The sequence below is a fragment of the Gobio gobio genome (assembly GCF_949357685.1).
Source record: "Gobio gobio genome assembly, chromosome: 13".
Taxonomy (NCBI): Eukaryota; Metazoa; Chordata; class Actinopteri; order Cypriniformes; family Gobionidae; genus Gobio; species Gobio gobio.
This window is the reverse complement of record NC_137106.1, coordinates 50,147,756-50,174,908: the sequence shown is the minus strand read 5'-3', so window position 1 is coordinate 50,174,908 and position 27,153 is coordinate 50,147,756.

Below are 27,153 nucleotides of genomic sequence, written 5' to 3'. Positions count from 1 at the left end.
CTGAAGCATCATCAGCACGGCCTAGCAATGCAGCATCTCGTTCCGCTTTATCAGGGAACAGGGTTACAGTCAAGTAACCCCAAGTGTTCCCTTTCAAAAGCTACACTCAATGCTGCATAAGCTTATGCAAATGGGAACGAGAATACCCACGCCGCCGTGCTTGATGGTGCCTGGACCCCTTACGGTTGTGTAGGTGTGCACAAGAACGCAAGAAGCCTCAGGCATTAGCCTGTGATGTCGACTCAAGGACATGAGAGCCCAGAGTGGCATGAGCATCCAAGCTATAAAGTCTTAAGAATGTGTGCGGAGAGGACCAACCTGCCGCATCACAAACATTTTGTAAGGGAGCACCCCTTGCTAACGCAGTAGAAGAGGCGACTCCCCTGGTGGAGTGAGCCCTTAATCCTATAGGTGAAGCTTGACCGCGCACCTCATATTCAAGAGCAGTAGCATCCCTGACCCAATGTGACATTGTTTGATGGTGGCAGAACCTCTGTTACGGCCCCCATGGCAAACAAACAGTTGCTCTGACTTACGCCACTGGCTAGTGCGGTGGACGTAGGCCTGAAGAGCATGGACTGGACACAGTCTATGAAGTTTCTCCTGATCCGGCGTTGTGAACGGCAGAGGGCAGAAGGTTTCAAGAGTGACAGGATGTACAGTCGACAAAGGAACCTTAGGCAGGTAGTCAGGGCGGGGATGCAAAATCACTTTCACCAAACCTGGGGCAAAGTCTAAGCAGGATGGCGATATTGACAGAGCCTGCATGTCCCCAATTCTTTTCAGAGAAGTTATAGCCATAAGAAAAACCATCTTTAGAGTCAGAAGTTCGTCATACGCTGATTCTAGAGGTTCAAAGGGGGTCTCAACCAGACCCTCGAGGGCTAAAACAAAGTCTCATGAAGGGATCTTGGCTCTTAATGGAGGCCACAACTGCCTGGCACAACAAAGTGAGCAGGCAGAAGATGCCTCCCAAGCGGCACCCCATCCACCAGGGCGTGGCAAGCCAAAAGAGCGGCCACATAAACCCTGAGAGTGGAGGGGCAAGCTAATGTTTCAAAGGGGGTCTCAACCAGACCCTCGAAGACTAAAGCTAAGTCCCATGAAGGGATCTTGGTTCTAACAGGTGGCCTCAACCGCCTACCCCACGAATGAAGCGAGCGAGTAGAGGATGTCTCCCGAGCGGCACCCCATCCACCAAGGCGTGGCAAGCCGAAAGAGCGGCCACATGAACCCTGAGAGTGGAGGGGCAGGTGCCTGATGACAACTTTTCTTGCAGAAAATCCAGAACTGAAGATACCTGGCAGTTGACTGAATCTACATTGTGTCGTACACCACCTTTCAAAGACACCCCATTTATTAGCATAAACTTCCGAGTGGAGGAAGCTCTAGCACTTAGAATGGTCTCAATAACTGCAGGCGAAAGCCCCGTGTCCCTCAGTTGGTGCCCTTCAGGGGCCAAACATGAAGGTTCCACAGGTCGGGCCTGGAATGGAATATCGTGCCCTCTGCCTGAGACAGAAGGTCCCTCCTCGCCGGAATCGCCCAAGGCGAGCCGTTGAGGAGAGACACTATCTCCGAGAACCAAACCCTGTTCGACCAACGCAGCGCTATCGATAAGAAGCAAGACCCTTGTTGGCGAACCCCGGCTAGAACTCCCAGGAGCAGAGCGACTGGAAGGAGGGCATACAGACACATTTTGGGCCATGTATGAACCATCACATCCAGACCCAGCGGGGCTGGGTGACAGAGAGAAGCAGGGACATTGCGCTGTCTGAGAAGAGGCGAAGAGGTCCACTCCCTGTGGTCAGCTCTGTAAAATCTGATCCAGATCTGCTTGACTACTTCTGGGTGGAGTTTCCACCCCCCCATCTGTAACTCTGTCTGGACAGTAAATCTGCTCCCGCCCTTGAATGTACACTGCTCGAGTGACAGGAACTTGTTCTGAGCCCAGAGAAAAATCCAGGGCTCCAGACTAACTTTTTTCACTAGGAGCACAGTGGCCCCCAACTGAAAATTTAAGGGGCACAACCAGAAATTTTAGGGTCGCACACCGTAAATCAACATGCTAACCAAATCTACTAATTTCCACTGTATTACTAATAGGGATCGGTATCGTTAAGGTTTTAATGGTATTACTACTCTTACCGATACTGCTTATCGATCCGGTACTTTAACAGTATACTTACTGGTTCTTTTTATTATACTTTATTTAATTTTTTTATAATAAAAAAAAACATAATTAAGAACATAATTAACATGGCTTTATAATCTGAAAAGTAAAATATCTATAGCAAAAGAAACCGCAAAGTTTGAACAAAATATAAAACATCTATTTGTAAATGGACCAGTGTGCAGGCATTCGGAAGGTCTGCTAACATTAATATTACAGTAAAGAACAAACCTACAAAGAAATCTAATAAAGTGATGAAATGTAAAATAACACTGCATAGTTTTCACTGCAAAAATTGATAGATTAATGCTTATAAAAGCTAAAGTTATTAATTCAAGAGATGTGAATATTTTCTATTTGCCTTTTGTTCGATTCGAATGAATGGCTCAATCGTCAGCAGGTTTATTAGACGCTGCCCCTTTAAGACCGATCGAATGTGAACTAATATCATATTCTCCTATTTCTCCAAACTATTTACGCCCATTTAAGATATAAACTGTTAAAATAACTACTCTCCAATCCGGTCATTTTGACACCGGCTATTTGTTGTTTATTTGATGGTTTAGAAGCGCACACGAAGCCTATAAATATTAAGTGCAAGTCGGTCCATTTCGCAGCACACACACATAAACCGCCTTGAAGTTGGAAACAGCGTCTCTTGTGCGGATTATTGTGCATTTAATAGCTCTTTATTATCAAACACATCCCGCAGTTTAGCAACAGTAGAGACTACAGTTTACAACAATCACTGAATCTGACGTTTAGTTTAGGTTTAATGAGAAATGACAGCGCAGCTGTGAAGGGAAGGATGAGCTCGACTGAACACGGAATAGTTTTACCTCATACCATCTTTTTATAATTCTTGGAAGCCAAAATCGAAAATAAAATTAGATTAATATCACAGCACATCCCTAAAGTTTAAGCAGACTAAACTTTTGTGTAGTTCTTGGCCATCGTCACTCATTAAGCTGACTGTGGTGTTGCGTTCGCTGTAGCTCCACGTGAGAGAGCTCACTCGCTTTCTCTCTCTTCTGGATTGCGAATGGCAAAAATGCATCACGGACAAATGGTTTAATATTATCTCATATAGAAACGGCTGGCAAAGATAGAATTTTCGAGACATAACGTCTATCAATTATAATTAGTAAGTGTATTTTCTTAATTTCTCCAGTACCGACAGCAGGCAAATTTACTGGTCGCACATGTGCGACTGGATGTAAAATTCAGTCGCACACTCTCAAATTTTAGTCGCAAAATGCGACCATTTAGTCGCACTCTGGAGCCCTGAAATCTGTCTCGCTATTCTGATAGCGTGAGCACAGACCCCCCTGGTGATTATATACAAGATATTTAGCTGTACTGTCCACCCGCACTAGGACATGACAGCCCCTCAATTGGGCCAGAAATACAGCCGTCAACTCGAGGCAGTTGATGTGCCAACTGAGTTGATGACCCTCCCATTCCCGTTGGGCTGGACGACCACTTAAGGCCGCACCCCAGCCCGTCAGGGAAGCGTCCGTCGTTAGCAACTTGCGACGACAAGGTACGCCTAGAGTGGGACCCAAGGCAAAAACCGGGGTCTGAACCACATAGTTAGTGTACGAAGCCACATGGCGCGCCACTTTATTTGCCTGAGGATTGGCCCTAAGTCCTCTGGCTTTGAGCCACAACTGAAACGGTCTTATGTGCAACAACCCCAAAGGGAAACCCGTGGATGCTGATGCCATTAGAACTAACACTCTGGTGCTGATGATCAGTAAGATCTTGGTCTAGCCTGACTTTGCTCAGGGAATACTGAATGGTCTTGATTCAAGCGGGAAACCATTGTGCCCACCTTGTGACCAAAAACCGAACAAACCCTAGATAAGTCGTTCTCTGGGCAGGAGAAAGAACACTTTTCTTGGTGTTGAGTCTCAACCCTAGAGAAACTAGATGAGCCAACACACTGTGTTGAAGCACCATCTCATGTGATTTTAGCAATCGCCTTTGTAATTCAAAATTTGAATGCCCCGGAATCCCAATGGAGCCGGTAATACATCCATACATTTTGTTTATGTGCGGTTACAAGGCTAGCCAAATGGAAGACCCGAAATTGGTAAGCTTTTGCCCCCAAGAGCGAACCTCAGGAACTTCCTGTGTTGTGGCAGACTTTATATGCGAATACATGCGTCCTTCGGATCAATCGTGCCGAATCCAATCACAATGTTGAATATGCGACACGACCGCCTTCACTGTAACATCTTGACCTTGAGTACTTTAACTGCTTCACGGTTTAAGACTCGAAGATCTGAGATTAGACACCCCCCCCCACCCTACTGGGGACCAGGAAGTAACTGCTGTCACTTGTGACAGTACGAACGCCAACTCCGCCTTCACGGAAGTGGAGACCACGCCGTTCAAACAAGGAGGATGACAAATAAATTAGTTTACTAATTTTTACTGTGCTTAACACCCATGCAGAAACGCCTGGCAGAAGTTCACACGCTGCCTGAGACTCTGAGAGTGACAATTTTAACACTTCCTGTTGAGGGGATGTTAGACGTTCTATGTCCTGGATGATAGCAGGATTTAAACACTGAACGTCTAACATTTCACCGGAAACCACTGCCCCCCCGAATCACCAGAGGCGGCGGGGATGGAGTAGTTTTGAGGATAACGGGGTGGGGCGAGCAAATGTTTGACACGCCCTGTCCCGTGGGGGCAGACTGGGCACCAGACCACCGGACTTCTTATATTGATGACAGTCCCGAAGTCTGCCCTGGGAGGTTGTTGAGGATGACGAGCCGGTCTCCAGTCTTTACGAGGGAGAGCGCGACTCGCCACACTCTGCTTATTACCCCCCTAAATCTTAAAGGACTGAAGAGAGGTTGTGTGGCTGATAGCCCCTCCCCTTGAGTGCATTGAGGAAGAAACTGAGTGAACACTTCCTCATGTTTCTTCCACTCCTTTAAATCTGGCCACTACAGAGTTAACTGAGTCACCAAATGAACCACTCAAATCCTTCAGAAGGTCAGCCTGATATGCTTGCAAGACAGCCATAGTGTGCAGCGCAGCACCAGCCTGGCCCTTTATATTTATTATTCTTATATAAATCATATACAATATATATTCCATATAAAATAATATATATATATATATATTCCATATAAAATAATATACAATATATAATTCATATATATAAGCTTTGCCCATGACAGCCGACGTTTATTTTCTACATGGCTTTATGGGGAGGTATGTCTCTTTAATGAAAATGCAGACCCAGGCGAGAGATAGCTCGTGAGCGTTTCCCACCTGGGGTATTCTCACATATCCACGCGATTTCGCACCCATGATAGTCGAAAATGTCGACGTCAAGGGTACAAAAACACGTGAAGTAAATGTTTTTTTTTTTTTTTTTTTCTCTAGACAGAAACCTCAAGCTCACTGCGTTCGGGGATCTCTCATTCACGGTACCAGACAAACTGCCCTGGCCACCGCGCGAACAACCACCTCGATAAATTCCTCGTATGGATTCACTATCATGTGAGGAACGATCGCAGGCGGCTGCTCGAGGTCCGCGGACCCAGAGATTCATCATCATTCCCCGCGCGAGCCGAAGAAACGCCGGAGCGCGCTTCGGGATCACGCGGGGAAACATGCATTTGTTGAGCGAGCAAGCGAAAGGGACGGACCCGTCTCTTGCTCGTCAACAAACCCATTCGAGAGCTCCGAAAACTGGTGCGGACTGAAAGTAGCCCAGACGAGCATAAAGCATTCTAACTGTAAAGGCTTGCAATGCCCGCACTCGTCTGACTCAATGCAGCGACCGCATGCTTTTCCCTAAACACACACAGCAATACACGTGTGCATCCAGTTCTGTTATTTGAAAGAGAACATGGATATACAGCGTTTTACTCTGCTGACTTGTTTCCAACTGATCAGATTTAACTAGAACTCTTTCCACTTATGTTTCTTTGTAACAGAGATGAGAAAGAGAGAGAAATCTGCACACTGCCATGTTGAAAACTAACTCCTAACAAAGATCTCGAGTTGAGACTTGAAAGAGAGAGAGAATTTTTTTTTTTTTTTTTTTTTTTCAGAGACTTTGTAACACACCATAACACAGAGTTGGTCTGAAAACAAAAAGACCTGGTTTGCTCCAGCTGAAGCTCATCTATTTATAGCCTCGTGCAGCAGGTGCGCCTATGACGTCACCGGCCGAGGCTATAAATACCTCCGGGTCAATTTCATTGACGTGTTTTCACACTATTTTCACAGCTGGTTATGTCAAAGACATTCCCATTTGCATAAGCTTATGCAGCATTGAGTGTAGCTTTTGAAAGGGAACAGAATCATTCCACATGGCAGTAATGACGTGTCTAGACCTTGAAAACCGTATAACTGTTCAGAAAATTGTATGTACGTTAGACGGAGGCGGGGAGACTGTTAGAGGGAGCGTGGCCTACGAACTCCTCTTGAGCTGGCTTCTGCTGATGAAACTGCAAACTATTCTTCAGTAAAATTTTCTTTAATTAATCTGACTCCTGGTCTTCATTTTTCACTACTGGTCCTGGGTCCTAAGCTGTTACCCCAACATTACTCAGAAGTCTAGTTTCAAATATAATTCCTTCGAAGTTTTGGTGCTTTATGTAACGCTATGTAGTGTACATGATAAAACCCGTTCAACATTTGTGTTAGCTACTGTATACAGGCCACCAGGGCATAATACAGACTTTATCAAAGAATTTGCTGATTTTCTATCAGAGTTAGTACTGGCTGTAGATAAAGTACTAATTGTTGGTGATTTTAATATCCATGTAGACAACGGAAAAGACGTATTGGGATTAGCATTTAAAGACACACTAAACTCTATTGGAGTTGGGCAACACGTGTCAGGAGCCACTCATCGCCATAATCATACTTTAGACCTAATATTGTCACATGGAATAAATGTTGATACCGTTGAAATTCTGCAGCAGAGCGATGACATCTCAGATCATTACTTAGTATCATGTATACTTAATTTAGCTAAGGTTGCAAAGCCGCCCCCTCGCTTTAAAAATGGCAGGACAATCACTGCCGCTACTAAAGATTGCTTTTTAAATAATCTTCCTCATCAGTATCATCTGCTCAGCATACCAGATAGTATAGGAGAACTCGATGTTGCAACAGAAACTATTGACTCTCTCTTTTCCAGTACTTTAGACACAGTTGCTCCTCTGCGCTTAAAGAAGATTAAAGAAAATAGTCCAACGCCGTGGTACAACGAGCACACCCGGGCCCTTAAAACAGCAGCCAGAAAAATGGAGCGCAGCTGGAAGAAAACAAAATTAGACGTATTTCGTAATTCGTGGAAAGAGCACATGATCACATACAGAAAGGCCGTAAAAACTGCTAGATCTGCTTATTTCTCAACTCTCTTGGAAGAAAACAAACACAACCCAAGGTATTTATTCGATACAGTGGCTAAATTAACCAAAAATAAAGCTTCAACTTCTGAGAGATTGTAAACAGCACAGCAGTAATGACTTTATGAACTTCTTCACATGTAAGATTGATAATATTAGGAAAAATTTTTTAACCATGCAGCCGTCTACTACCGCATCACATCAGACAGAGCATTGTAGTGTCACTAAGGAAAAATTACACTCATTCACTGCTATAGGAGAAGAAGAATTGGCTAAACTCGTTAAATCATCTAAATCAACAACATGTATGCTCGACCCTATACCAACTAGGCTATTAAAAGAGATGCTACCAGAGGTCATAGATCCTCTTCTTAATATCATTAATTCATCTTTGTCATTAGGATATGTACCGAAAACGTTTAAGTTGGCTATTATTAAACCACTTATTAAAAAACCGCAACTTGATCCTACAGATTTAGTCAATTATAGACCAATCTCAAATCTACCCTTTCTGTCAAAAATACTTGAAAAGGCAGTGTCTTCACAATTATGTTCCTTTTTAGAAAGAAATGGTATCTGTGAGGATTTCCAGTCAGGATTTAGACCGTATCATAGTACTGAGACTGCTCTCATCAGAGTTACAAATGATTTACTCTTATCATCCAATCGTGGCTGTATCTCTCTATTAGTGTTACTCGATCTTAGCGCTGCATTTGATACTATCGACCACAACATTCTTTTGAATAGACTCGAAAATTATGTAGGTATTAGTGGAATTGCATTATCATGGTTTAAATCATACCTTTACGACCGTTATCAGTTTGTAGTAGTAAATGAAGATATGTCACACCGATCGCAAGTTCAGTATGGAGTACCACAAGGCTCAGTGCTAGGACCGCTACTCTTCACCCTGTACATGCTACCACTGGGAGATATCATTAGGAAGCATGGCGTTAGTTTTCATTGTTATGCTGACGATACTCAGCTCTATATTTCTTCACGCCCTGAAGAAACTTACCAATTCACAAGATTAACGGAATGCATAGCTGATATAAAACATTGGATGACCGGTAATTTCTTGCAACTCAATTCAGAAAAAACTGAATTTTTAATTATTGGACCAAAAAGCTCCACAAGTAGTAACCTAGAATACTGTCTAACACTTGATGGCTGTTCTGTCAAGTCCTCGTCGTCAGTGAGGAACCTGGGTGTGCTCTTTGATACCAATCTTTCGTTTGAAAGCCACGTTTCTAGAATCTGTAAAACTGCTTTCTACCATCTTAAAAATATATCTAAATTACGGCACATGCTCTCAATGCAAAATGCTGAACAGTTAGTTCATGCGTTCATGACCTCAAGGTTAGATTATTGTAATGCTCTACTGGGTGGTTGCTCTGCTCGCTTAATAAATAAACTCCAGCTGGTCCAAAACGCAGCAGCTCGAGTTCTTACTAGAACCAGGAAGTATGACCATATTAGCCCAGTTATGTCAACACTGCACTGGCTGCCTATTAAACATCGCATACATTTTAAAATCTTACTTATTACTTACAAAGCACTAAATGGTATAGCTCCCCAATACTTGAGCGAGCTCTTAACATATTATACTCCATCACGTCTACTGCGGTCTCAAAATTCTGGCCAGTTGATAATACCGAGAATATCCAAATCAACTGCAGGCGGTCGATCCTTTTCCTATTTAGCACCTAAACTCTGGAACAGTCTTCCTAACATTGTTCGGGAAGCAGACACACTCTGTCAGTTTAAATCTAGACTAAAAACACATCTCTTTACTGTGGCATACACATAAAACACTTTTTCAATGAAATGATTATTAGGCTGCATTAACTAGGTCAGCCGGAACCGGGAACACTTCCCATAACACCTGATGTACTCGTGACATCATCAGAAGAATGGCATCTACGCTAATGATAGTCTCTCTGTTTTATCCCAAGGCCGTATCCAGTTCAGATGGTGGACCTGCGCCCAGAGAAGACCAACACAGGACCCCGAAGTGTCTGAGAGACCGTGATTAGACTCCCCCTGCAACTGCCTCATCGACACGGCATCTCAATAAACCCGGCGTGTTGACTCAGATTGTTCGAATATTACAATTAAATAATACTTAAATCGATATGTCATCCTCAATAAACCCGTCTCCAGCGTGTTGCCTCCGATCATTCGAATATTCTGATCTATTATGACCTCCGAGCTGTAAAGCTGCCAGAATAATAATAATAATACGCTGTTTGTTAATTGGCCAGAGGAGAACTGGTACCCCGACTGAGCCTGGTTTCTCCCAAGGTTTATTTTTCTCCATTAGGTCACCTAATGGGGTTTTGGTTTCCTTGCCACTGTTGCCTCTGGCTTGGCGTGCTCAGTTGGGGACATTATTATTTAGATTTATTTCGATGTTTAGTTGAAAATTTTAAACTAAATTAACCATTTAAACTAAATTACTGATCGAATTATTGATCTAACGCCCACACTATCACTGTATGATACTTGAAATGTTTCCAGAATGGCTATACAGCTGATTAAAATTATGCTGCATTATTTTCCTGTTTAACACTGTAAAGCTGCTTTGAAACAATCTACATTGTTAAAAGCGCTATATAAATAAAGTTGACTTGACTTGACTCTAAACCATCATGTCAAGCATGAAATATGCGTTTGAGCTGAAACTGAAGAGAATGAACAACAGCCGGTATAACAGCGCTTTGCTAGCTTATTAAGCTCAACCAAAAGCTTCTTATATTAGATTAATCAGATAGACAACATAAAAGTAATCTTACAACGTGCATCTGCAGAAAAGGACGCGAATGCGCACATGAACTTCACTCGCTAGTCTGAGTGTTCTCGCTAGTCTGAGTGTTCTCGCTAGTTTCTCTGTGGATCAGCTGATACACGGGGAACTAAGCACAGATCATTTACAGCATTCCATTTCCATCGTGTTCTCATTATAATGCTATGATTGGCGCTGCACATCTTGCACCAACCATTTAATGATCACAGAGATTCAAGACATCACTGCAGTGCACGCCTCAGTTTCACTTTATTTCGCCGCGGTCAGGAGGCGTGCTGTATAACGCTAACCAATCAGACCTCCGGTACAGCGCAAAACGACGCAATAACCAATAAAAAAAAGAGACAAATATATTTTTTTCAGGGCGATCATCGTTCTCATGATCGATGATCGCTGTCACGTTCGAGTACTCGATTACTCGACCACTGTTGCCCATCCCTAGAATGCATGTTATCATGACCAAAATAGACACATTAATTGGAAATATAGGTTAAAATAAACCACAATAAAGTGGCGCAGGGGTAATACTGATGTTTTGTTATGTCGTAGAATAAAACGTGAAAGTGTCTTGAGGTTGTGTTCACCACAGACCTTATTTCAGCCATTTAAACAAAAACGCATTCAAAAAACACATTGACTTCGGTACGAGAGAACCGAAAGTGCCAAATGCTAACTCGCTTCCGTGTTTTGGCCTACAAAGTGATGTAAATGGTAATTGAACTGCATTTATATATGTTGAAATACCCGAACCTGGTATATAATCTGAAATACACAGGTTGCATTATTGCTTCAAATAACAATATCAGTGAGTAGAGATTCATCAGTCACTGATATTGTTATTTGAAGCAATAATGCAACCTGTGTATTTCAGGTTATATACCAGGTTCAGGTATTTCTCTTCTTCTAATCTTATGTTCATTGTAACTCATAGAGTGCTGTATAGTGACGACAGACAAGAGGACACAAATGGACAAGCTTGATGAAGATATAGTCAAAGATTTGAAAGGTAAACTGAGAAGTCACGAAATTGTAATGCATATCTATGTAAATTATATATTAAATATTATATTCAAACATGGCTGCATAACTGTTAATCATTGATTAATTTTATATAAATTATTTTTTCCCTTTCACAGATCCTGTGATAAAGAAGTCTTCAAACATTACGGTGTCTGAATCGCAAGCCCTCAGTTGCAGAAAATGCAAGTCGTACTCCGAAGTGAGCGTCCACTTGAAGATGATGTGGCATTTAAACTCTTCTGTTTCTTTAATTGGTTCAGCCTTTTGCAGGCTTGTTTGTTAAATAAATAAAAAAAGTCCCAGATGAAAAAGACACTATTAAATGTATTAAAAATGTACTTGTATGTTTTTAGTACAATTCAAATATAATATACACATACTACCTGAATTTCAATTGCATTTCTAATACATTTAATAGTATGTCTTTTTCACCTGGGTTTTGTTTCTGACTTTTATTCAATGTCATATTCATAGTGTGCTTTTCAGTAATATAGGTATAACTTAAATGTTCTACAAGTGGATGAAATCTTTCATTTATTATAATGTATTTGTCAAGAGATTATGTATGCTGCTGTACTTTTTTAATGTACTCAAGGAATTTATTTTGTAATGTATATAATGATATAGTACATTAAAGTGTTCTAGATTTCAAAGTGTGTATGTGTCTTAACATTTATATTTAATAATTTTGCACCTTTTTATACCATTTTGAATACTGAAAAAACAGCTTTATAATATACTAGTAGTGTAATACTAATGCATTTCTAATGTACTAAAAATGCTATTAAAATGTTCTTGAAGTGCATTAAAATGAATTATTAAAAATATATTTTAAATTAATTTTAAAGAAATACATTTAAATTGCACTAAATGTACTTAAAGTTGTTCCATTTTAGCACAATTTAATATATTAAAATATATTGCAAATAGCTTAAAATTGATCTTAAGCATATCTTAAAATGCACTTAATATACTTAAAGTTGTTTCAAAATAATACATTTAATATGCATTTAGTATAGTATAATTTAAATGTAATAAATATGTCCAAAAAAGCACAATTTAAATATATTTCTTTTTCACCTGGGCAGTGTGTAGTATTTGTGAGGATCTATTGACAGAAATGCAATATAAATACTTAACCATGTTTTCAGTGGTGTATAAATGAATGTACTTAATGTACTGTTATGTTTTTATTATTTAGAATGATCCATTTCTATCTACATACACTGCGGGCTCCGTACAGTGAAGTCACCATTTTGTGCTGCCATGTTTCTACCGTAGCCCTAAATGGACAAACTTATCTACAATGCGCTAGTCCCTCTGCTCTCTCTGATGACGACATCTTCGTCCCGTGTAGGCCACCGTAGCTTCTCTATTTGCTTCGAAAGGGAGGGCTGAGCGGTGGGTGGTTGCAATTCACAACCTCACCACTAGATGGCGCTAACATTTACACAGTGCACCTTTAATATGAAACCAAATAGTTATCAGTGTCTGTAATATCTATTGTATCTATTGACTGTCTGTTGAAAATCTGATGACTAGTAGTAGCCTGTAAGAGTCATTCAACAGCATTTCTTTGTTTTTCACTTCATTTTGATGGGCCTAATGTGTCAACAGAGGAATATATGAATTGACCTCAAAGTAAACTGACAGTCTACTGAAAGGTAATTTATATGCAACAAACAGTCAGTAGAGCACTCCTGAAAATCTTTGCGAAAGCAAAAGATCAAGGGTAAGTAACACTTGAAATTATGTTCTGTTGCTACTAATAGACAACTGAATGTTTACTGAAAGTCTGTTGATACACTGGTTAATAGCTACATACTGACTACTTAAAAGCTGTTATTTTGCTGTACTTTAAAGTACTGATACCTTATTGAGGATTTGTTGCATGTCTGCTAATACGCTGTTGAACATCTACAACCTAAACAGATAACACATTGGTAACACTTTACTGACAGAATGTTTAATGGCTGTTTACATATTGCATACAGTGTAATGATTGCTATAAAACATTTAATAGACAATCTACAGATTCTACCCTGATGAGAGTAAGTAGATATGTACTTGTAAAGTAACTTATAGTCAGCAGACTGTCTATAGACTATCTATAGGGGGACCATCAAAATAAAGTGTTACCGAGTAACATCTTTAGAGATAAACCTCACACACGCCGAAGCTCGGGCTGCACTGGCCGGTCGGCCTTCAACATCCCCGACCCCCAGTACTGCATCTGCCCACAGCGGAGGCGCCTTACGCGGCGCGAGATTAAGCAGAAGGGGGATAACCGTGAGCATATCCGGGCTAGGCAGCTTTCCCCACAATAAACTGGATTACATTTGATTACTGCTGTTGTCTTTGTTTGCGCAGTGTACTCAATGCCCGTCACTGACGCTTTTCATATGATAGGAACATATCTAAAAAATAATGCTATAATCAACACTTACTCGTAACTCGTTCATCTCGACAGCTGTAATGGTACTTTGCATGTGTTACAAAGTTGGTAATAATGATGAAGACGGACTCGGTGTGACTGGGACTCGTGTTTATTCAGAACTCTCAGATACAAACACAATAAACTCGCGCTGACAGACAGTGCTCTCATAACTCAGAAGTTACTATAAATAACTTTGTTAGCAATAGCTGAGCTCAGTCTCTGGTACATTAGTGATGTCCGGTTCGCGAACTATCTTTCTTTTGAACCGGTTCTTTTTAGTGAACCGAATCAGTTCACCAAATCGGACTGAATCGTTCTAAACGGTTCGCGTCTCCAGTCAGCGCTGATCCATAATTTACTAAAGTTACTAACTTTCTGACATGAGTGACAGTCCCTCCGACTAGAAATAGACTAATAACCTGAAGTATATGCTAGTAACTACAACAGTTCACTGAACTGAGACTGACAGAACTGATGAGAAGTGAACTCAGGTCCATCCGTCTCTCTGGCAGCAGCTCGTGCCTCGTAGACCTCGTTAAACCACGCCCCCTCCGCTCATTTCAAATGCAAAGATGTCAGCCAATCACAACAGTGGGCATTTTTACTGAAGTCTCACAGCAGACACGCCTCTTGAAACAGGGCATTCAGCCACAGGGCAAACATCAGTATTGAACAAATGCCTTTTATTTCTAAATTATGACATTTTATGATGTAAAAATCATACTAACAATATAAGTACACCTCAGGAAACATTATAAAATAATAGAAAAATGCCATGCCATGGGACCTTTAAATGTAAGCATATTTCTGTTAAAGAGTATTGTATTTTCATGGATACATTCATCAGTCAGAGCAAGAGTTAATGGACCTAAATCACCTGTTTAGATTAAAAACAGTACATATTAATATTATAATGCAAATTATACAGACCCTTGATATATTAGTCAGTTTAGTTATTTAATGATTTGTAGAAATTGAAACAGAAATAGAAATAGAGCGCTTCGAATCACAGAATTATTTGTTGTGAATCAATCGGTTCAATTGACTTGGAGAGTCGAAAGCTCCGGTTCTCTCGTCACTCGCAAAAGACTAAATTCATGTTTGAACTTATTCACGATAAAGAGCAAGGTGAGTCGCTCCTTCTGTTACTCATGAGTTTATTATGTTACTTACTCACTGTCACAGGGTGTTTTGGTGTTGGTTCATGTTCATTGTTCATTGTTCATGGTTTAGTTTTATCTTGTTCTTGGTTCTGTTTTAGTGTGTTATGTTCACAGTCTTGTCATGCACTTCCTGGTCTTGTCACGTGATTCCCATGCCCTCATGTGTTGTCATGTCATTGGTTCATTGTCTCATCACTGTTCACAGGTGTCACTTGTCTTGTCATTAGTCTGTGTGTGTATTTAAGCCCTCATGTTTGCCATGTGTCTTTGTCAAGTATTGAATGTTGTAACCCGCTGTCGGTGAGTTTAGTTATAGTTAATGCCAAGTCCTTGTTTTGATTTATGTTAAGATTTATGTTTAATTTGGAATAAAGCTGCATTTGGGTCCAACTACTTGCCTCCAGTGGATATATCGTTACAGAATACTTGACCGCCAACAATGGACCCAGCAGTTTCCATGTTTCGCCAACGCCAAGGCCAGCGATCCATAGAGAACTATGTGGAGGAATTTTGTGGGCTCTGTCACAAGGTTGATTTTAATGATGCTGCTCTCAAGGGCATTTTTCGCCATGGACTCAATGACCTTTTAAGTTATTTAATGCCTGAGAGCACTGTGCCATGGACTCTGACCAGATATATTGACTTTGCACTGCAGTTGGGTGGGTCAACTTTTATGGTGGGGACTGTGGAGGAGGGGCCCCACAACCCCACAGTACCCACCACAACCCAGCCAGAGTCATCTGCTCCAGCCCAAGTCCAGGCTCCAGCCCAAGGCCCCGTCCAGGCTCCAGCCCAAGGCCCCGTCCAGGCTCCAGCCCACGGCCCCACTGTCCTGCCCAAGAAAATTGTTACCGTTACCGCCATGGCCCGATGAACTGCCGTTGCCGCCATGGCCCGGTGAACTGCCGTTGCCGCCATGGCCTCCCACGCCTGAGGGTCCATGGCCTCCCACGCCTGAGCGTCCATGGCCTCCCACGCCTGAGGGTCCATGGCCTCCCACGCCTGAGGGTCCATGGCCTCCCACGCCTGAGGGTCCATGGCCTCCCACGCCTGAGGGTCCAGGTCCTCCCACGCCTGAGGGTCCAGGTCCTCCCACGCCTGAGGGTCCAGGTCCTCCCACGCCTGAGGGTCCAGGTCCTCCCACGCCTGAGGGTCCAGGTCCTCCCACGCCTGAGGGTCCAGGTCCTCCCACGCCTGAGGGTCCAGGTCCTCCCACGCCTGAGGGTCCAGGTCCTCCCACGCCTGAGGGTCCAGGTCCTCCCACGCCTGAGGGTCCAGGTCCTCCCACGCCTGAGGGTCCAGGTCCTCCCACGCCTGAGGGTCCAGGTCCTCCCACGCCTGAGGGTCCAGGTCCTCCCACGCCTGAGGGTCCAGGTCCTCCCACGCCACAGGGTCCAGGTCCTCCTACGCCACAGGGTCCAGGTCCGCCCACGCCACAGGGTCCAGGTCCGCCCACGCCACAGAATCCAGGTCCGCCCAAGCCACAGGGTCCAGGTCCGCCCCCCGCCACAGGGTCCAGGTCCGCCCACGCCACAGGGTCCAGGTCCGCCCACGCCACAGGGTCCAGGTCCGCCCACGCCACAGGGTCCAGGTCCGCCCACGCCACAGGGTCCAGGTCCGCCCACGCCACAGGGTCCAGGTCCGCCCACGCCTCAGGGTCCAGGTCCGCCCACGCCTCAGGGTCCAGGTCCGCCCACGCCTCAGGGCCCACGCCACAGGGTCCAGGTCCGCCCACGCCACAGGGTCCAGGTCCGCCCACGCCACAGGGTCCAGGTCCGCCCACGCCACAGGGTCCAGGCCTCAGGGTCCAGGTCCGCCCACGCCTCAGGGTCCAGGTCCGCCCACGCTCCCAGGCCCGTCCAGGTCATGTCTGGGTCCGGTGCCCCTGCACGGGCCTGGCCCACCATCCCTCCCCCAAGACCGCCCCCCCAAGACTTTTTTGTTGAGACTCTTTGTTAGGCCATTGGTGTTGTGGTATTGTTTGGGCGTCAGGGGCCGCCCATAGAGGGGGGGATCTGTCACAGGGTGTTTTGGTGTTGGTTCATGTTCATTGTTCATGGTTTAGTTTTATCTTGTTCTTGGTTCTGTTTTAGTGTGTTATGTTCACAGTCTTGTCATGCACTTCCTGGTCTTGTCACGTGATTTCCATGCCCTCATGTGTTGTCATGTCATTGGTTCATTGTCTCATCACTGTTCACAGGTGTCTCTTGTCATTAGTCTGTGTGTGTATTTAAGCCCTCATGTTTACATGTTGTAACCCGCTGTCGGTGAGTTTAGTTATAGTTAATGCCAAGTCCTTGTTTTGATTTATGTTAAGATTTATGTTTAATTTGGAATAAAGCTGCATTTGGGTCCAACTACTTGCCTCCAGTGGATATATCGTTACACTCACACAAAGTTGATTAATCTTAGATAAATCAATGCAAAGTTGCATTTAATGATATATCAATTATTCTGATTTGCTTTAAACACTTTAAAAGCTTTAAACACAAACCTTTCTCCAGCAGAATCACAACAGATGCACTTCTTCTTCTTGTAGGGTTTAATGGACTGGAGTGGAGTGTGAAGCATCAATGCGGAGGAAAGAACGGAAAAAAAAAAATATATATATATATTTAAATCAAAACTGTGATTTAAATTCTCCTATCCAATCCTGTTATCCTTACCCTAGTATTTCTCTCTGCAGAGGCGTAGCAAGCTTTTCAAAAGTGTGGGGGATGGATGTGGTTTGTTTGTTAACAATAAAAACGATGAATACAATGACAGAAGGGTACAAAAGGTATAACATATATATATACACATTTCAACCACGGTGTTCGGTTCGGTTCTGATGGCTTGTCACATCAGTTTTTTGCTATTCTATTCTTAGGCGACGGGAACAGAAAGAGGTTAAGGAGAAAAAAAAATGCTACTTTTTTATTTTACTTAAAAGACTTGAAAACCCTTACTTAAACTTAAAACTTTACTTAAAAAAAACCTTGTACACATTCCTATAGTGAATAGTATAATATATAATAAATATATATAAAGATTTACACTGGCAGCTCAAAGCTGTACAGCAGCATTTAAATATGAAATGTAATGAATAAATGCAAAAATAAAACACTACATTGACTTCACTATAAAATATACACTGATTCTTATTAAAGCTACTGTATAGTTTTTCAGTCAAGAACAAAGTGATTTTCTATGTCTTTTGTAGTTTTATTAACATTAAAATCTCCATAGTAGGAAATAATATGGAAGTCAATGGCTACCATCAACTGTCTGGTATTCAACTGAAGAAATGAATACAGGTTTGGAACAACATTAGAGTGAGTAAATAATGACATAATTTTAGAGGTTTCACCTCTAAAATGATGTCATTATTTACTCACTCTAAAAAACCACGAAACTGCGCTGCTGTCAATGTATGACGTGCATCTAATATACAGACACGCGCGAATTTACTTTCACTTTACACATAACCGACTGTGTTTATGTTAACCTTGTGTGTATTTGACAGTATTAGCGCAGTAAAGTTTAGTGCGCGCGCTCTGCGCGTTAAAACGGTGCATAAGCACGTGAATAACCGGCAAGGCTTTAAAACGCATGCAAATAATGAATTTTCTTGGTTGTGAATAACTAGTGTTCCGTGATTATAACTCTCTGACACCACCATTGCAAGCGTGTCTAGCACTGTGTATAGTGAATGGATATTTGCTCATATCAGCGCGTACACTCAAAGGCACACTGCACAAAAAAAAAAAAAAAAAAAACAACGCAATCAAGCGCGAATTGAACCGTGAATGCCGTACCGAACGGTTCAATATTATAATGAGAATTGTGACATCCCTAAAGCGTTTGTGCAAAACTGCGGGAAAACTGCAGAAAAGTGTGGGTGTTGAACCCTCTCACCGGGAATCCCCCACGGGTGCGACGCCCCTGTCTCTCTGTATATTTGATTGTCCTGAGGCACAACTTAAAATATTTGATAAATTGAAATTGACTAAACCTGTATCTTTTAATTTTAACACTTCTCTTTCCCTTACAAATCCTACACAATGTAAAAGTACATGCTCAATTGTCTCTGCTTCACTACATGATGTACATAATCCAGTTTGATGTTTCCCTATTGTAAACAATGAATTATTTAACCCAGAATGTCCTATACGGAGTCTTGAAATAATTATGTCTTCTTTCCTGCTATTAAAACTTTCTCTCCCTTTACCAACTTGTTTTTGAATTTTATATAGATGTCTAACCTTCTTTTCCCTGTCCCACATTACTTGACACTTTTTATTCATGTGTTCTTTAATTATTCCTTTTATTTCTACTTTACTAAGTAGAATTTGCAAATCAACATTCCTATGCTGTAATGCCTGTTTGGCCAATTTGTCAACCATTTCCTTACCTTGTACTCCCACATGTGCAGGTACCCATATGAACACTAAGACTATACCCATTTTCTGTATTCTAAATAGATTTATAAGTATCTCATATATTAATTCTTGTCTTGTTGTTGACTGTCCACTTACTAAACTATTTAAAGCTGACAGAGAGTCTGAACAAATAACTGCCCTTATCGGCTTAACTTCCTCCACCCAATGAATTGCCAATAAAATTGCTATCAGCTCAGTAGTAAAAACAGAAGTAAAATTATTTGTTCTTTTCTGAATTTCAACTTGGAATTTCTGAATATATACAGCTGCAGCTGTATGTCCTGATGTAGGATCCTTTGACCCATCTGTGTATATATGGAGCATTGAGGAGTATGCTTGATCCAAATACTCCTGAACAACAACTTCCTTCGGTATAGACTTTTAATTTTTAATTTTATGTTGAATATAAAAATAGACTTGAGGTAAAGGTAGCAGCCAAGGGGGAATATTTGACATTACAATAGTCAAGTCAAGTCAAGTCAACTTTATTTATATAGCGCTTTTAACAATGTAGATTGTTTCAAAGCAGCTTTACAGTGTTAAACAGGAAAATAATGCAGCATAATTTTATTCAGCTGTATAGCCATTCTGGAAAAAACGCTGATGTCATCAGTTCATTTCAATTATCATTCAGTGACAGTGTGGGCTTTAGATCAATAATTCGATCAGTAATTTAGTTTAAATGGTTAATTTAGTTTATTATTTAGATTTATTTCGATGTTTAGTTGAAAAATTTAGTGTCCCCAACTGAGCACGCCAAGCCAGAGGCAACAGTGGCAAGGAAACCAAAACCCCATTAGGTGACCTAATGGAGAAAAATAAACCTTGGCAGAAACCAGGCTCAGTCGGGGTGCCAGTTCTCCTCTGGCCAGTTAACAAACAGCGTATTATTATTATTATTATTCTGGCAGCTTTACAACTCAGAGGTCATAATAGATCGGAATATTCGAGGGACCGGGGGCAACATGCTGGAGACGGATTTATTGAGGATGATGATGATTAAATAATTATTAAAGTGCAATATTCGAATGATCGGAGGCAACGCGCTGGAGACGGGTTTATTGAGGATGACATATCGATTTAAAGGTCCCGTTTTTCGTGTTTTTTTGAAGCTTTGATTGTGTTTACAGTGTGCAATATAACATGTGTTCATGTTTCGCGTGTAAAAAAACACAGTATTTTTCACACAATTTACTTATCTGTATACTGCTGTTTTCACTGTCCTCAAAACGGCTTGAAAGATTTCCCTGTTCTATGAAGTCCCTCCTTCAGAAACACGTAAAGAGTTCTGATTGTGCCAGCAGTTCCCGTGTTGTGATTCGACAGCAGCTTAGCGCACGCAGAGCGCACGTTACCGGAAAGGTCGCGCCTCTTACCATAACGGGGATGCATGCGCTCAATGATCTCTAAGTACAGCGTCCCTGGGAAAGCCAAACAAAGGTGACTTGACTCCGGGATGAAAATAACAGCGTCTCGACGACATGGCAACAAACAAACTATACGAACGCAACCGAACGCAACACTTCCTATTCTCCACGCGGGAGCAACAAGACCACGCCCCCTTTTTCGCGTGTTCTTGTGGGCGGAGGTTAGTCGACATACTGCTCTACTGACGTAATTAAAGCAGCAAATACCAGGATGTAGTCCAAACCAGCCGTTCGCTGTAGGCTTTGAAAGGGAACTTCTGTTAAATAAAATATCTCGCTTGGCATTGAACTTTGAGCTTTATAATTTTACAGGTATTATAAATGCTCTAACAGCAACATTACACACTAACTAAAGTTTGAAAAATGGGATCACGAAGAACAGGACCTTTAAGTATTATTTAATTGTAATATTCGAACAATCGGAGTCAACACGCCGGAGACGGGTTTATTGAGATGCCGTGTCGATGAGGCAGTTGCAGGGGGAGTCAAATCACGGTCTCTCAGACACTTCGGGGTCCTGTGTTGGTCTTCTCTGGGCGCAGGTCCACCATCTGATCTGGATACGGCCCGGATCCGGCTGACTGCAGTAAACCTCGGGATAAAACAGAGAGACTATCATTAGCGTAGATGCCATTCTTCTGATGATGTAATGAGTACATCAGGTGTTATGGGAAGTGTTCCCGGTTCCGGCTGACCTAGCTAATGCAGCCTAACAATCATTTCATTGAAAAAGTGTTTTATGTGTATGCCACAGTAAAGAGATGTGTTTTAAGTCTAGATTTAAACTGACAGAGTGTGTCTGCTTCCCGAACAATGTTAGGAAGACTGTTCCAGAGTTTAGGTGCTAAATAGGAAAAGGATCGACCGCCTGCAGTTGATTTGGATATTCTCGGTATTATCAACTGGCCAGATTTTTGAGACCGCAGTAGACGTGATGGAGTATAATATGTTAAGAGCTCGCTCAAGTATTGGGAGCTAAACCATTTAGTGCTTTGTAAGTAATAAGTAAGATTTTAAAATGTATGCGATGTTTAATAGGCAGCCAGTGCAGTGTTGACAGAACTGGGCTAATATGGTCATACTTCCTGGTTCTAGTAAGAACTCGAGCTGCTGCGTTTTGGACCAGCTGGAGTTTATTTATTAAGCGAGCAGGGCAACCACACAATAGAGGGACTAACTAGAATTTCAATAATACCCATATTCATAGCCTCTTTATTTGCTATCCAGCCAAAACTATTGATATTATCATTTCCATATTCCCAGCACTCTTTTAGAATTTCCTTGACTGGATGTTTCTCTGAATGCCCTTTAATATTAAAGGTCCTGTTCTTCGTGATCCCATTTTTCAAACTTTAGTTAGTGTGTAATGTTGCTGTTAGAGCATTTATAATACCTGTAAAATTATAAAGCTCAAAGTTCAATGCCAAGCGAGATATTTTATTTAACAGAAGTTCCCTTTCAAAGCCTACAGCGAACGGCCGGTTAGGACTACATCCTGGTATTTGCTGCTTTAATTACGTCAGTAGAGCAGTATGTCGACTAACCTCCGCCCACAAGAACACGCGAAAAAGGGGGCGTGGTCTTGTTGCTCCCGTGTGGAGAATAGGAAGTGTTGCGTTCGGTTGCGTTCGTATAGTTTGTTTGTCGCCATGTCGTCGAGACGCTGTTATTTTCATCCCGGAGTCAAGTCACCTTTGTTTGGCTTTCCCAGGGACGCTGTACTTAGAGATCATTGAGCGCATGCATCCCCGTTATGGTAAGAGGCGTGACCTTTCCGGTAACGTGCGCTCTGCGTGCCCTAAGCTGCTGTCGAATCACAACACGGGAACCGCTGGCACAATCAGAACTCTTTACGTGTTTCTGATGGAGGGACTTCATAGAACAGGGAAATCTTTCAAGCCGTTTTGAGGACAGTGAAAACGGCAGTATACAGATAAGTAAATTGTGTGAAAAATACTGTGTTTTTTTACACGCGAAACATGAACACGTTATATTGCACACTGTAAACACAATCAAAGCTTCAAAAAAACACGAAAAACGGGACCTTTAATCCAATAATTCATTGTTAATTTTAATTTACGTATATTACTTGGCATCTCTCCTACCTCCACCTGTAATGCTGATATAGGAGATGTTCTAAAAGCCCCACAACATATTGTTAATGATTGTGCCTGAATAGTTTCAACTTTCTTAATCAAGGATTTTGATGCAGATCCATAAATAATACTTCCATAATCGATAACTGACCTTATCAATGCGCAATACATTCTTTGTAAAGATTTCCGACTAGCTCCCCATTCCATTCCTGACAAACATCTTAAAGCAGCACTAGGTAACTTTTCAACCTTCATAATATATTTTCAAGACTCTTGTGATGATACATCGACTTACAATAGGTTGAATGACACGTCTGCCATAGCCTGACGGGGTCTGTATCGTTTTTAATCGTACTTTTAAACTTCGGGTTTCGGGTAGTAACCCGAGAACAAAAAGAACTACAAAATTCGACTGCTTTACGGCATATACGTCACTTCCACCACCACCCCCACTTCCTTTAATTCGGACGTGCGAGCCCAACTATCGTTTGTTTGCCAGATGTTATAGTCATGGCCGAAGCAGCACAGAAAAATAAGAAAGCAAAGGTTTTCTTGGAGGAAAGCAAAAAGAGGAAACGAGGCAGGACGAGGATCAACATTGGGCCAGCGTTTGCTCGTTGGCGTGAGCAGAAGGAGGAGGGGCTACATTCTTGCAAGTAAATACATAAGACCTACAAAATCATATTTTAGGATACCTAACATGTCTGTGATATTTGTTTATTTGCCTTGCCTCAAGCTATAATGCAAATCGATTTTTCAAATTTGCAGATTTATCTATGGTAGCTTGATATTATAATATTGACAATATATGGTTATTACCAGAGATGTATAAAGTACTAGAGACCAAGACTTGAGTAAAAGTACAAGTGCTCTATCAAAAAAGTGACTTGAGTAGAAGTGGAAGTGCTCTTTAAGCACCACACTTAAGTAGAAGTACTAAAGTATTCAAAAAATTTTGTACTTAAGTATTACAAGTAGTTTATTTTAAAATTTACTACTCAAGTACTGAAAGTAAAAGTACAAGTATTGTGTTATGTAGTTATTAAAGAAAGTAGTCAAAAGTTTGAACATATTGTTTTTATTATTTCAAATGATTAACCTAAAGGACAATCACAATTCCTTTGTCTGTAACTTTTTGTAAACAAAAACAGATTAAGTATGTCAATTCCCCCTTTAAAGCATCCCTCCCTTCTCTTCCCTGCTTGTTTTTTTTTTTCCTCCACAGCTTATTACCTTCTTAAACTAGTGTGCATAAAGCAGTCATTTTTGGAAGTTACACATTTTCTTTTCACCCTCAACTTGTTAGGGCAACTAAAAGAAGATCTCAAAGACCAGTACGCAACATTCAAGTATTTCTTATGTAAAAACAGAAGTGATTAGAGCACCTAAAAACACAGAGCTTAAATATTTGTAAATAAAAACAGATCAAATATGCCCCTTCCCCTTTAAAGCATTCCTACCCTCTCTTCCCTGCTTGTGCTTTTTTTTTCTCCACAGCTTATTCCCTTCTTAAACTGGTATGCATAAAGCAGTCATATTTAGGAAGTTAGAAATCTTTGGTTTATCCTCAAAAGTAGTTGGTTTTCAAAATTGAATGCATTCAGTCTCGCTCTTCTAGGGCTAAAGACTAATCCTGCGATACTAAAAAGCCTCTCGCAGGCTGCTGATGCTGGAAGGGGTGTGTTTAACTTAACAGACAACTTGCACACAGCTGGAAAAGACTTGAGCAAGTCCATGTTGTCTGCTGAACATGACAAGTACGCATCTAGCTGTTTGGCGCTGTCTTGTGCCTTCGAACCCTGCATGCCAGAAAAGAAGTCGTCTTCATCAGATGAGCTGGACCTGTTGACCTCACTGGACTGCAATGAGGGGTCTTCAATGCTTCGTTTGATATAGTCCATTCCTGAAATATAAGAGTGTGTTATAAACAATAATAATAGTTTCAACCGATCATGACAGAAACCACAGATTTGACATGACGTTGTCAGTAAATGATTTTAATGGAAATGACGACTTTATACTTCAAATAATTCCCCAGCATTTACAGCCTGGCAGACCTTAAACAGGAAGGCTTGGCTGCCATACTACTAGGCTAAAGAGGAAGGCTCCCATACCACATAATTTCTCACTCTAACATCATAATGCCCTGTTTATAGGTATGTTTGCAATATCTTCTATGCAGGACAAGCTTGTGTGTTTCCATATAAAAAAAAAAAAATCAAAGTAATCCCCAATTTTTGAGCGGTACTGTATGTGTGACTCGTGATTGCAAATTGGTAAAATACACAAATAATGCACCCATACACTATATTTCTTACCTATTTTGATTGTCTCATCTTCCTGTGTCCAATTTGTCCTGAATTTTGGAAGGAGAATAGCAGCGGCCACCAGCTCTGGGTCTTCCATCATGGGGCCAAAGCGATTCTCAATGCCCACCTGCAAGGCATCCACAAGCGGCTTGCAGTACTTCAGCGGCAGCTTGATCCTGTTCAGCTTGATTTTCAGGAGCTTGACGGTTGGGAGCAGCCACCCCATCTGGACATTTGTTTCAGCTTGCAAAATGTTAGTTGCTTGGGCGACTGGAGTCATGACAGCAGAATACTCTGACAGGAATGCAAGTTCAGCTGGATTAAACCTGTGAAGAAGACAAGAACATATAAACAATAAGAGACAAAAAACAGCATTGCTACATGATTGGATGATTATCATGCAATTAATTGGTACATCGTTCAATGTTAATCATTCAATTCAATGTTGTACAAGTAGACAATATGGACCAGAATTGAGTTTGAACAGAAAGAGTAACATATGAAACATTTTTAAACTTACATTGGAACCTTCAAATCTGTGCAGAAAACTCTCATTGTTGCCTCTCCCTTTTCTTTCACTATCCTGAGCAGTCTCTCCACAGCCATGAACACAGAGTTCCACCTTGTTGCATTTGGTCGCACAAGCTGGAGGGAGCAAGCATCTTCCACAGTTTCAGCTGCTGTTGAGGATCTTGAACATTTATTCCAAAGTGCATTGCACTTGCCAAATGTTGAGTAGTACAATTTCTTGTACACGTCATTGGACACTGCCTTGCTGGCATCGGCAGTGGCTATTAGGTTAAGAATGTGGCATGCACAACGCTGGTGCTTTGGGAGCTGGAACTCAAAACCATCATCCTCTTCCAAAAGTGAAGATACATCGACAAACTCTACCTCCTCCTCATCTTTGTCTGCTTCTTCTTCCTCCTCCTCGTTGTCAGTAAATGATTTTAATGGAAATGACGACTTTATACTTCAAATAATTCCCCAGCATTTACAGCCTGGCAGACCTTAAACAGGAAGGCTTGGCTGCCATACTACTAGGCTAAAGAGGAAGGCTCCCATACCACATAATTTCTCACTCTAACATCATAATGCCCTGTTTATAGGTATGTTTGCAATATCTTCTATGCAGGACAAGCTTGTGTGTTTCCATATAAAAAAAAAAAAATCAAAGTAATCCCCAATTTTTGAGCGGTACTGTATGTGTGACTCGTGATTGCAAATTGGTAAAATACACAAATAATGCACCCATACACTATATTTCTTACCTATTTTGATTGTCTCATCTTCCTGTGTCCAATTTGTCCTGAATTTTGGAAGGAGAATAGCAGCGGCCACCAGCTCTGGGTCTTCCATCATGGGGCCAAAGCGATTCTCAATGCCCACCTGCAAGGCATCCACAAGCGGCTTGCAGTACTTCAGCGGCAGCTTGATCCTGTTCAGCTTGATTTTCAGGAGCTTGACGGTTGGGAGCAGCCACCCCATCTGGACATTTGTTTCAGCTTGCAAAATGTTAGTTGCTTGGGCGACTGGAGTCATGACAGCAGAATACTCTGACAGGAATGCAAGTTCAGCTGGATTAAACCTGTGAAGAAGACAAGAACATATAAACAATAAGAGACAAAAAACAGCATTGCTACATGATTGGATGATTATCATGCAATTAATTGGTACATCGTTCAATGTTAATCATTCAATTCAATGTTGTACAAGTAGACAATATGGACCAGAATTGAGTTTGAACAGAAAGAGTAACATATGAAACATTTTTAAACTTACATTGGAACCTTCAAATCTGTGCAGAAAACTCTCATTGTTGCCTCTCCCTTTTCTTTCACTATCCTGAGCAGTCTCTCCACAGCCATGAACACAGAGTTCCACCTTGTTGCATTTGGTCGCACAAGCTGGAGG